The sequence below is a fragment of the Heptranchias perlo genome, chromosome 7 (genome assembly GCF_035084215.1).
Source record: "Heptranchias perlo isolate sHepPer1 chromosome 7, sHepPer1.hap1, whole genome shotgun sequence".
In the NCBI taxonomy this organism is placed as follows: Eukaryota; Metazoa; Chordata; class Chondrichthyes; order Hexanchiformes; family Hexanchidae; genus Heptranchias; species Heptranchias perlo.
Window position 1 is genome coordinate 95,155,663 of NC_090331.1, and position 13,700 is coordinate 95,169,362.

Below are 13,700 nucleotides of genomic sequence, written 5' to 3' on the forward strand. Positions count from 1 at the left end.
CCCAACCCCCATCAGACCAGTTCACAAAAGCACTCTACCTCTTCTGGGTCCAGTTCACAGAGACACTGTACCCCATCCAACTCCCCACCCTTTCACACAGACACTGTACCCCATCCAACTCCCCACCCTCTCACACACACACTGTACCCCATCCAACTCCCCACCCTTTCACACACACACTGTACCCCATCCAACTCCCCACCCTTTCACACACACACTGTACCCCATCCAACTCCCCACCCTCTCACACAGACACTGCACCCCATCCAACTCCCCACCCTTTCACACACACTGTACCCCATCCAACTCCCCACCCTCTCACACACACACTGTACCCCATCCAGCTCCCCACCCTTTCACACACACACTGTACCCCATCCAACTCCCCACCCTTTCACACACACACTGTACCCCATCCAACTCCCCACCCTCTCACACACACACTGTACCCCATCCAACTCCCCACCCTCTCACACACACACTGTACCCCATCCAACTCCCCACCCTTTCACACAGACACTGTACCCCATCCAACTCCCCACCCTCTCACACAGACACTGTACCCCATCCAACTCCCCACCCTTTCACACACACACTGTACCCCATCCAACTCCCCACCCTCTCACACACACACTGTACCCCATCCAACTCCCCACCCTCTCACACAGACACTGTACCCCATCCAACTCCCCACCCTTTCACACACAGACACTGTACCCTATCCAGCTCCCCACCCTTTCACACACAGGCACTGTACCCCATCCAACTCCCCCCCTCTCACACAGACACTGTACCCCATCCAACTCCCCACCCTTTCACACAGACACTGTACCCCATCCAACTCCCCACCCTTTCACACACACACTGTACCCCATCCAACTCCCCACCCTCTCACACACACACTGTACCCCATCCAACTCCCCACCCTTTCACACACACACTGTACCCCATCCAACTCCCCACCCTCTCACACAGACACTGTACCCCATCCAACTCCCCACCCTTTCACACAGACACTGTACCCCATCCAACTCCCCACCCTCTCACACAGACACTGTACCCCATCCAACTCCCCACCCTTTCACACACACACTGTACCCCATCCAACTCCCCACCCTTTCACACAGACACTGTACCCCATCCAACTCCCCACCCTCTCACACACACACTGTACCCCATCCAACTCCCCACCCTCTCACACACAGACACTGTACCGCATCCAACTCCCCACCCTTTCACACAGACACTGAACCCCATCCAACTCCCCACCCTCTCACACAGACACTGTACCCCATCCAACTCCCCACTCTTTCACACAGACACTGAACCCCATCCAACTCCCCACCCTCTCACACAGACACTGTACCCCATCCAACTCCCCACCCTCTCACACAGACACTGTACCCCATCCAGCTCCCCACCCTTTCACACAGACACTGTACCCCATCCAACTCCCCACCCTTTCACACACACACTGTACCCCATCCAACTCCCCACCCTCTCACACACACACTGTACCCCATCCAACTCCCCACCCTTTCACACAGACACTGTACCCCATCCAACTCCCCACCCTCTCACACAGACACTGTACCCCATCCAACTCCCCACCCTCTCACACAGACACTGTACCCCATCCAACTCCCCACCCTCTCACACAGACACTGTACCCCATCCAACTCCCCACCCTCTCACACACACACTGTACCCCATCCAACTCCCCACCCTCTCACACACACACTGTACCCCATCCAACTCCCCACCCTCTCACACAGGCACTGTACCCCATCCAACTCCCCACCCTCTCACACACACACTGTACCCCATCCAACTCCCCACCCTTTCACACAGACACTGTACCCCATCCAACTCCCCACCCTTTCACACAGACACTGTACCCCATCCAACTCCCCACCCTCTCACACACACACTGTACCCCATCCAACTCCCCACCCTTTCACACAGACACTGTACCCCATCCAACTCCCCACCCTTTCACACAGACACTGTACCCCATCCAACTCCCCACCCTCTCACACAGACACTGTACCCCATCCAACTCCCCACCCTCTCACACACACACTGTACCCCATCCAGCTCCCCACCCTCTCACACACACACTGTACCCCATCCAGCTCCCCACCCTCTCACACACACACTGTACCCCATCCAACTCCCCACCCTCTCACACACACACTGTACCCCATCCAACTCCCCACCCTTTCACACAGACACTGTACCCCATCCAACTCCCCACCCTTTCACACACACACTGTACCCCATCCAACTCCCCACCCTTTCACACACACACTGTACCCCATCCAACTCCCCACCCTCTCACACACACACTGTACCCCATCCAACTCCCCACCCTTTCACACACACTGTACCCCATCCAACTCCCCACCCTTTCACACACACTGTACCCCATCCAACTCCCCACCCTTTCACACACACACTGTACCCCATCCAACTCCCCACCCTCTCACACAGACACTGTACCCCATCCAACTCCCCACCCTCTCACACAGACACTGTACCCCATCCAACTCCCCACCCTTTCACACAGACACTGTACCCCATCCAACTCCCCACCCTCTCACACAGACACTGTACCCCATCCAACTCCCCACCCTTTCACACAGACACTGTACCCCATCCAACTCCCCACCCTTTCACACAGACACTGTACCCCATCCAACTCCCCACCCTTTCACACACACACTGTACCCCATCCAACTCCCCACCCTTTCACACAGACACTGTACCCCATCCAACTCCCCACCCTTTCACACACACACTGTACCCCATCCAACTCCCCACCCTTTCACACAGACACTGTACCCCATCCAACTCCCCACCCTTTCACACACACACTGTACCCCATCCAACTCCCCACCCTTTCACACAGACACTGTACCCCATCCAACTCCCCACCCTCTCACACACACTGTACCCCATCCAACTCCCCACCCTTTCACACACACACTGTACCCCATCCAACTCCCCACCCTTTCACACACACACTGTACCCCATCCAACTCCCCACCCTTTCACACAGACACTGTACCCCATCCAACTCCCCACCCTTTCACACACACACTGTACCCCATCCAACTCCCCACCCTTTCACACAGACACTGTACCCCATCCAACTCCCCACCCTCTCACACACACTGTACCCCATCCAACTCCCCACCCTTTCACACACACACTGTACCCCATCCAACTCCCCACCCTTTCACACAGACACTGTACCCCATCCAACTCCCCACCCTTTCACACAGACACTGTACCCCATCCAACTCCCCACCCTCTCACACAGACACTGTACCCCATCCAACTCCCCACCCTTTCACACAGACACTGTACCCCATCCAACTCCCCACCCTTTCACACACACACTGTACCCCATCCAACTCCCCACCCTTTCACACAGACACTGAACCCCATCCAACTCCCCACTCTTTCACGCAGACACTGAACCCCATCCAACTCCCCACCCTTTCACACAGACACTGTACCCCATCCAACTCCCCATCCTTTCACACAGACACTGTACCCCATCCAACTCCCCACCCTCTCACACAGACACTGTACACCATCCAACTCCCCACCCTTTCACACAGAGACACAGTGGCAGGATCCCGGTGGAAGATCCTGCTTGCTATATATAAAAGTAGCAATCCTGGTTATTAATGCTGACTGTGTGTTGAGAGGAAAGCAGGACCCTCTCTGGTGTATTAGCCATGAACTTGAGCGGAGCTGTCTGGGGGCTGGAGGAGGATTGCTGGCTATGAACATATGAACAATGACGGACAGGAAAAGACCCTCTGGTCCATCCAACCTGTCCCACACAATCGTGATACCTTGTGTATCACAATATATACACTCCACACCCCACACCACCCAAAATCATGTGATCTCCTGGGAGAGGTGAAAAACCCAGGATTTGGGAGGAAGAAAATCTAGGAAATTCCTCCCCGACTCATTAGGCGATCAAAACTAGTCCAAGAGATCATTCTGGCCCTGATAATTTTATACATTTCCTACGTTTTGTAAGAGGTGATCTCCGCCTCAGCCAGAAACAGGTCCAACTCTGGCTTGAAAGAATTCAGCAAATTGGCATCCACCGCACGAGCCGGCAGCCTGTTCCAGAGGTTCACTATTGTCTGGGAGAAGAACCACCTCCTGACATCTATGTTTGAGTTTTATTAGCAAATACTGACAGGCCAATCAGGTCCCACTGCCTACCAACATGAAACCCTGATCGTTGGACAAAAGGAGAGAATATTTGAAAAATAATTATTTAGTGCATAGTTGCTTTAAAGTGCCACATAATGGACACAGATTTTCTGCCATGATTCCCTGCAAGGCAGGTTCATGACCTCAGCCCTGCTGACCAGAGTTAAGTGCTGTCTTCACAATGACAGCACAAAATTGGACAGCGAGTCCCCCTGGCGATTCTCACCCACCTTTGAGTGGCCATCTGAAAAGCCACTCCCATCTGGTGTGAGGCACAAGGAAGACCTGAAGAGATGTAAAATGAAGGATGGCTGCAAATCAGAAAACAGAGGGTATGAATTAAGGGAAGTTTCTCGAGCTAGCAGAAAATGGGAAAAGGTATCCCGCAGGGATCCATGCTGGGGCCACTTGATCACCGTATAAATTAATGATTTGGACTCAACAATTGGAGGTATGGTGTACAAATTTGCAGATGATACCAAATTGCGGGAAGGGTGGGGGGGGGGGGTGCATATAGCTAATAATGTGGAGGACTGCACCCAAAATACAGAAATACATAAACAGGCTTGCAGAGTGGATGAAGAAATTGGCAGGTTAAATTCAATATAACAAAATGGTAGGTGGTTCATTTTGGTAGGAGGAATAAGGTGGCCACTCATTCCTTGGAAGGTAAGAAACTAAATGGGATAGGAGCAAAGAAATGTGGGAATTCAGATACATAAATCACTAAAAGTAGCATCACAAGTTGGTAAGGCCATAATGAGGGCAATCAAAGTACTGGAGATCATTTCTAAAGGGGATCCCAGGGAGATAATTTTAAATTTATATGGAATCTTGGTTAGACCACATTTGGAATACTGAGAGTAATTGTTGTCTCCATATTACAAAAAGAATATTGAAGCATTGGAGAAAGTGTAGAAAAGATTTACAAGGATGTTACCAGAAGTTAGAGGATGCAATTATCAGGAAAGATTGAGCAGGCTGGGGCTCTTTTCTGTGGGAAAGAGAAGTCTAAGAGGAGACTTGATAGAGGCCTTCAAAATTATGAAAGAATTTGATAGGTTGGATGTGGAGAAACTGTTTTCACTTGTGAATGAGTCCAGAACAAGGGGGCACAAATATAAGCTAGCCACTCATAGATCAAATAAAGAATTTAGGAGGAATTTCTTTACACAGAGAGTGGTGAGTTGGTTAAAGCATTGATACATTCAAGGAGAGGCTTGGTGGTACATGAGAGATACAGGAGTAGGGTGGGAAGAGGTGATTTGAATGGGAGGAAGCTCATTTGGAGTATAAATACTGACGTAGGCCAGTTGGGGGGAATGGTCTGTTTCTGTGCTTTAGATTTGATGTAATTCTTTGTAAAAGATATAGAGAAAATGTGTAGGTAAATATTGGATCACTGTGAATATTGTGTGCATTAAGCTGAGTGGTAGTAGTGCTGGTAATGGAACACTTTCCAGTAAAGGTACCCAGTGTTAGCAGGAAGCACCACCAGGTTAGGTATAAGCTCACGTTACTCGGCCCAAACCATGGACCGTAGACTAAACTTCAGAAGAAAGCTCCTACTGCAGTCTGACACTTCACCATTTCCCACACCAGTCATCCTGTGGCTTCTCGGAGTGTGATTGCCAATTAGTGCCAGTTTGAGGCAGGCTTACACTGTGGGCTCATGCCCACTGGGAGACTGGCCAAACTCATTTCATATGGGACCCTTGCAGGCAGAGAAAGTTTTCATCCACTCACCTGGGCATCACCCAGCTCACAGAATGTTGCTTGTTTTTTTTTGAAGGAAGCTTTGTTTGTCTTCTGAAAGCTCAGGGGTGTAAGCGATTGCTGGTAGTTGTACATGTTAGCAAAGAAAGCCTCAGCTGGTGTCTTAAGTCAAATGATGCAATGGGAATTCAGTGCTTAGAGTTAAATCTATTTACTGCAGTTCTCTTCCGAGCCACAGAGGGATTGAGACCCATTTGCTATAGTTTCCAAAGGAATACAAGCAAAAATGAACATAAAGATAGATTGAGAGGAATCGTCATTGTTCTTGGAAATGTTGTCATTGCTTCCTCCCCTGAAGGCATTCAGACTTTTCTCTGATACTGGTCAATGGGGACTGTCCACCTTCTGATGTCCAAGTGGCTATTCTTCATGTGCACTCTAGATAGTGACATTCTACTCAATCATGAGGGCACCACAGCCGAGCCTTATCCTCTACTCATTTGACATTCATGCATGCAGAACTCACTGAAGGATGGTCAAGAGTGGGTACCCTGCCAATCCAGGAGTCATTGGTTAGTGATCAGGAACATAAGAACATGAGAAATAGGAGCAGGAGTAGGCCATACATCCCCTCGAGCCTGCTCCGCCTTTCAATAAGATCATGGCTGATCTTCAACCTCAACTCCACTTTCCCGCCCGATCCCCATATCCCTTGATTCCCTTAGTGTCCAAAAATCTATCGATCTCAACCTTCAATATACCCAATGGCAGAGCAACCACAGCCCTCTTGGGGTAGAGAATTCCAAAGATTCACAACCCTCTGAGTGAAGAAATTTCTCCTCATCTCAGTCCTAAATGGCTGACCCCTTATCCTGAGAAAATGTCCCCTAGTTCTAGACTCTGCAGCCAGGGGAAACAGCCTCTCAGCATCTACCCTGTCTAGTCCTCCTAGAATCTTATATGTTTCAATGAGATCACCTTTGTTTCTTCTAAACGCCAGGGAGTATAGGCCAATTCTACTCAACCTCTCTTCATAGGACAACCCTCTCAACCCAGGGATCAAGCTAGCGAACCTTCGTTGCATTGCTTCTAAGGCAAGTATTTCCTTCCTTAGGAAAGGAGACCAAAACTGTACACAGTACTCCAAGTGTGGCCTCATTTAAGCCCTGTACAATTGCAGCAAGACTTCCTTACTCTTGTACTCCAACCCCCTTGCAGTAAAGGCCTTCCTAATTGCTTGCTGTACCTGCATGTTAACTTTTTGTTTTTATTCGTTCATGGGATGTGGGCGTCGCTGGCAACGCCAGCGTTTATTGCCCATCCCTATTTGCCCTTGAGAAGGTGGTGATGAGCCGCCTTCTTGAATGGCTACAGCCTGTGTGGTGAAGGTTCTCCCACAATGCTGTTAGATAGAGAGTTCCTGGATTTTGACCCAGCGACGATGAAGGAACGGCGACATATTTCCAAGTCAGGATGGTGTGTGACTTGGAGGGGAATGTGCAGGTGGTGTTGTTCCCATGTGCCTGCTGCCCTTATCCTTCTTGGTGGTAGAGGTTGCAGGTTTGTGAGGTGCTGTCGAAGAAGCCTTGGCGAATTGCTGCAGTGCATCCTGTAGATGGTACACACTGCAGCCACGGTGCGCCGGTGGTGAAGGGAGTGAATGTTTAGAATATTTGTCTGGTGCGAATGTTACTTGCCACTCATCAGCCCAAGCCTGGATGTTGTCCTGGTCTTGCTGTATGCGGGCACGGATTGCTTCATTATCTGAGGGGTTGCGAATGCAACTGAAAACTGTGCAATCATCAGCGAACATCCCCATTTCTGACCTTATGATGGAGGGAAAGTCATTGATGAAGCAGCTGAAGATGATTGGGCCTAGGACACTGCCCTGAGGAACTCCTGCAGCAATGTCCTGGGGCTGAGATGATTGGCCTCCAACAATCACTACCATCTTTCTTTGTGCTAGGTATGACTCCAGCCACTGGAGAGTTTTCCCCCTGATTCCCATTGACCTTCTGTGTTTCGTATACAAGGACACCCAAATCTCTCTGAACACCAACATTTGATAGTTTCTCATCATTTAAACAAATCCTGCTTTTCTATTCTTCCTACTAAAGTGAATAAATAACCTCCCTTTTCCTCACTTTATACTCCATGTGCCACCTTCTTGCCCACAGACTTAATCTGTCTTTATCCCTTTGCAGGCTCTTTGTGTCCTCCTCACAGCTTATTTTCCCACCTAGCTTTGTATCGTCAGCAAACTTGGATACATTATACTCGGTCCCTTCATCTATGTCACTAATATAGATTGTAAATAACTGAGGCCCAAGCACTGATCCATGTGGCACCCCAATAGTTACAGCCTGCCAACTTGAAAATGACCTGTTTATCCCTCCTCTCTGTTTTCTGTCCGCTATCCAATCCTCTATCCATGCTGATGTATTGCCCCCAATCTCATGAGCCCTTATCTTGTGTAACACACTTTTGTGTGGCACCTTATCGAATGTCTTTTGAAAATCCAAATATACTACATCCACTGGTTCCCCTTTATCTACCCTGCTAGTTACATCCTCAAAAAACTCTAATAGATTTGTCAAACACGATTTCCCTTTCATAAAACCATGTTGACTCTGCCTAATCATATTATGATTTTCTAAGTGCCCTGTTACTACCTCCTTAATAATGGATTCCAGCATTTTCCCGACGATTGATGTCAGGCTAACTGGCCTGTCGTTCCCTGTTTTCTCTCTCCCTTCTTTCTTGAATAGTGGTATTACATTTACTACCTTCCAATCCACTGGGACCGTTCTAGAATCTAGGGAATTTTGGAAGATCAAAACCAATGCATCCACGATCTCTGCAGCCACCTCTTTTAGAACCCCAGGATGTAGGCTATCAGGTCCAGGGGATTTGTTGGCTTTTAGTCCCATTAATTTCTCCAAGTTCCTCACTCTCATTAGCCCCTTGGTTCTCCACTATTTCTGGTATGTTTTTTGGATCTTCTACTGTGAACAGATACAAAATATTTGTTTAACGTCTCTGCCATTTCCTTATTCCCCATTATAATTTCTCTTGTCTCAGCCTCTAAGAGACCCACGTTTACTTTTGCTACTCTCTTCCTTTTTACTTGTAGAAGCTCTTACAATCTGTATATATATTTCTTGCTAGTTTACTCTCATTCTATTTTCTCCCTCTTTATCAATTTTTTGGTCATCCTTTGCTGGTTTCAAAAACTGCCAATCCTCAGGCTTACTACTCTTCTTGGCATGTTATGTGCCTCTTTTAATCTACTGCTTTAGTTAGCCGCAGATAGATCACTTTTCCCGCTGAGTTTTTATTCCTCAATGGAATGTATATTTGTTGAGAATTATGAAATATTTCTTTAAATGTTTGCCATTGCTTATCTACCATCATATCTTTTAATTTAATTTCCCAATCAACCTTAGCCAACTCGCCCCTCATACCTATGTAGTTGGCTTTGTTTAAGTTTAAGACTCTAGTTTCGGACTTAAGTACGTCACTCTTGAACTTAATGTGAAATTCTAACATATTAGGATCCCTCTTCCCCAGAGGATCCCTTACTGTGAGATTACTAATTAACCCTCTCTCATTACACACGACAAGATCTAAAATAGCCTGTTCCCTGTTTGGTTTCATGACATATTGTTCTAGGGAACTGTCTTGAATGCATTGCAGGAACTGGTCCTCCAAACTACTTTTTGCCAATTTGATTTGTCCAGTCTATATGAAAATTAAAGTCCCCCACGATTATCGCATTACCTTTGTTGCAAGCTCCTCTTATTTCTTGATTAATACTCTGTCCAACAGTATAGCTACTGATAGGGAGTCTATAAACTACTCCCACCAGTGTTTTCTGCCCCTTGTGATTTCTTATCTCCACCCATACTGATTCTACTTCCTAATCTTCCGAGCCAAGATACTTTCTCAATACTGTCTTTGTGTCATCCTTTATTATCAGGGCTAACCCCACCTCCTTTTCCATTTTGCCTATCTTTTCAAAAAGTCAAATACTCTGGAATATTTAGTTCCCAACCTTGGTCACCTTGCAACTATGTCTCTGTGTTGGCTACTGGATCAAACCCACTTATCTATAGTTGTGCCATTAAGTCATCTATCTTGTTACGAATGCTTCGTGCATTCAGATAAAGTGCCTTTAATTTTAACTTTTTACTATTTTTTCCTGATTTGACCTTATTCACTGATGCACTATTACCGTTAAACTCTCTGTCCCTTCCTGACACACTCTGCTTATCTTTACCCAAATCGTTATACTGCTCTATGGCCTTGACTTTTCTCTTTAGATTTATAAATTTGCCCTTACTTGAACCCTCTCCCCCCGCCCTTTTTAGTTTAAAGCCCTGTCTACAGCCCAATTATCCGATTCGCCAGGACACTGGTCCCAGCCCAGTTTAAGTGGAGCCCGTCCCACCGGAATAGTTCCCTCTTTTCCCAGTCCTGGTGCCAGTGCCCCATGAATCCAAACCCCTGTCTCCCACACCACTCTTTGAGCCACGCATTTAACTCTCTGATCTGTTTGACCCTATGCCAATTTACACGTGGCTCAGGTAGCAATCCGGAGATTATTATCTTTGAGGTTCTGCTTATTAATTTGGACCCTAGTTCCTCCAGGAGTGGGAGCTTGCCAATCCAGGAATCGTTGGTTATTCGTAGAAAGTTAGAAATTTACGGCACAGAAGGAGGAAATTCGGCCCATCATGTCTGTGCTAGAAATTGATCAGGAGTGGGAACCCTGTCTACCCAGGAATAATTGGTTTTGATGAGGAGTCACTGGATGATGATGAGGAGTACGTATCTTCCTATTCGGAAGTTACTGAGGCCAACATCCTTTATTGTTGATCTTGCTGAGATTAGCTAATTTAACACAGATGGGATTGAACCCAGAAACTTCAAGGTGTGTAGGTAAAGTTTCCCTTTAATCTGAGATCTGATTACTGTCCAAAAGTGGCAGTAGAGTTGTGTTTAGCTTAGTATGTATCTATGTTTTTCATCCCATTGTCCAGATTAGAATGCAATAGCCACTAGTTTGCAATTGGGCTACTACAACTAACCTCAGTGCCCCTGGGCCAGGGAGTGAAAAATCCACTCCTGAGAGCTGCTGCTTAAAAGTGCTTATATATGGATGTTGGATGAGCAACATGATTAAGCTTGGTTGTGATGTCATCCATAGTCAAATAAGGAATGACCACTTGACCAAGGGAGGCCGGTGTCCATGTAACCAAGCACTGGCTCTTTAGGAGCGGTAGGGAAAGAAAGGAATCATTTTGTGGATGACTAGGATCTCCCCAGGGTGCACACTACCTGGGATTGGTTGCAGGATTCATCCCAAAACATTGATTTTTGGTTGGTTAAACTCACTGTTCATCTTGTTCTGCTTAATTAGCTTTTGTGTTCTAAAACTGAAAGATAGTATTAATGTTTTGTGCCCTTATGTTCACGGGTTGTAACACTATTGTGCAGTTTGAATACGAGTGTCCTTGCCAACCTTCCAAGTGTGGCAACAGAGTCTCCTGTATATAAAAATCTCCTTCAGCCCTTCATGAGACAAAACCTCACACATGTTGTTTTATGGGCCACCTGTGCCAAGATAAAGAGAGAACAGATAGATTAGCTCAGTGTTGTCTGACCTTTCCTCTCATTTGCCTTTCTCCTAATATAGCTGCAGCATTACAAATCAAAATAGTGAAAAGTACTTGGGTCTTCAGGAGAAAGAGCCTCAACAGCGCTCACATTGGAGGCCCCGCAAGCAATAAAGTTAAACTGTGGTCTCAGTTGGTAAAAGCAGCATGTAGCTGAGACACATAAGTCAGAAAGAACCAGGTTTGATCTTCGTCCGAGGTCTGCTGATCTCAGCTAGGCTGGGAGAAGAGCCTCGACAGCCCCTGTGCTATAGAGGGGACAATAAACCAGGGCTCCCACTCCTCATCAATATCCGGTGACTCATGCTGGAACATTGCATTTAGAGGTCTGGTGAGGATGTGAACGGGCCTCGCTGTGATGTCCTCCATGGTCCAGTACTCTGCCAACACTCACTATCTAGCCTCACTCATGACGAATGGCCATTGGGGTGAGCCGCCACCTTAGTCAGATCAGTGATGCCACCTGGTCTGCCGGAAGCAAACCAGTTCAACCATATGTGCCAAGCAGGCCAATAGAACCATCTGAGTCACCAGATGGCAGAGCTTTCTAGACACCGCCAACTGAAAGAGAAATGGAAACTGCAGGAAACACACAGAAGGTCCCTCGGCAGTGGTAATGAGATAAGGCAGGTTCACACTTTCTTGTGTATTTCCAGCATTTGCTGTTTATTTATTTTTATGATTATTACTGTCAGCTTGATGGAATCAGTCTGAAAACATTCTCACTGGGGACTGGCTGGTGCATTGGGTTCGAGACACTGACGTTTTTCCATTTCTTACACTAATCATTCTGTGAGTGAGAGTTCCAATCGTGCTAATTGTTGCCAAGTTAGGGGCACTGGTTTGATACTGGCGTTCAACCTCTGAGACATTGGTTCAAATCAAGCCTAGACTGATGATGTTTCTGCAAGCCACGTGGGTCGAACATGAATTGAGTTGAGGGCAGTCTCCATCCAGTTCTTAGTGGGTTTGGAGATGCAGCACAAAACTCCCCCTCTCCCAATTCTGCAGCAATTGGCATGAATTGGTAATGTCACTCAAAGAAGGTACAGGATGGCAGATGCGGGAAATGGAAAATATCTTACAGGTGCAGTAGAGCCCGCTGTTCTGAGGTTGGGAGGCTAAGGCACATTGTCAGGACAGTGTAGAGGGAGCTTTACTCTGTATCTAATCCGTGCTGCACCTGTCCTGGGAGTGTTTGATGGGACAGTGTAGAGGGAGCTTTACTCTGTATCTAACCCGTGCTGTATCTACCCTGGGAGTGTTTGATGGGACAGTGTAGCGGGAGCTTTACTCTGTATCTAACCCGTGCTGTATCTACCCTGAGAGTGTTTGATGGGACAGTGTAAAAGGAGCTTTACTCTGTATCTAACTCATGCTGTACCTGTCCTGGGAGTGTTTGATGGGACAGTGTCGAGGGAGCTTTACTCTGTATCTAACCCGTGCTGTACCTGCCCTGGGAGTGTTTGATGGGACAGTGTAGAGGGAGCTTTACTTTGTATCTAACCCGTGCTGTACCTGCCCTGGGAGTGTTTGACGGGACAGTGTAGAGGGAGCTTTACTCTGTATCTAACCCTGTATCTACCCTGAGAGTGTTTGATGGGACAGTGTAGCGGGAGCTTTACTCTGTATCTAACCCGTGCTGTACCTGCCCTGAGAGTGTTTGATGGGACAGTGTAGCGGGAGCTTTACTCTGTATCTAACCCGTGCTGTACCTGCCCTGGGAGTGTTTGATGGGACAGTGTAGCGGGAGCTTTACTCTGTATCTAACCCGTGCTGTACCTGCCCTGGGAGTGTTTGATGGGACAGTGTAGAGGGAGCTTTACTCTGTATCTAACCCGTGCTGTACCTGCCCTGTGAGTTCTTGGTACTGACACTGGATGTCTGAAATGGAAAGCATTCTACTCCCAAACACTAACATCCTCGCCTTGATGAGCAACAGAAAATTCACACAAAAGAAATTATTTAAAAAAATTATTGCGCAGGTTTAAAGCACAGGAATTGAGGGGATTTGGCAGGAAACTATTAAATAATTTGAGCAGTTAACTTCAGGATACCATT

At 47.4% G+C, this 13,700-nt stretch overlaps 1 protein-coding gene across 1 annotated transcript in view; it reads left to right on the forward strand.

Annotated features, from left to right (window-relative positions):
- Positions 1-13,700, forward strand: part of bmpr2b (bone morphogenetic protein receptor, type II b (serine/threonine kinase)) — a 156,315-nt gene that overhangs the window by 98,611 nt on the left and 44,004 nt on the right. The window lies entirely within an intron of this gene.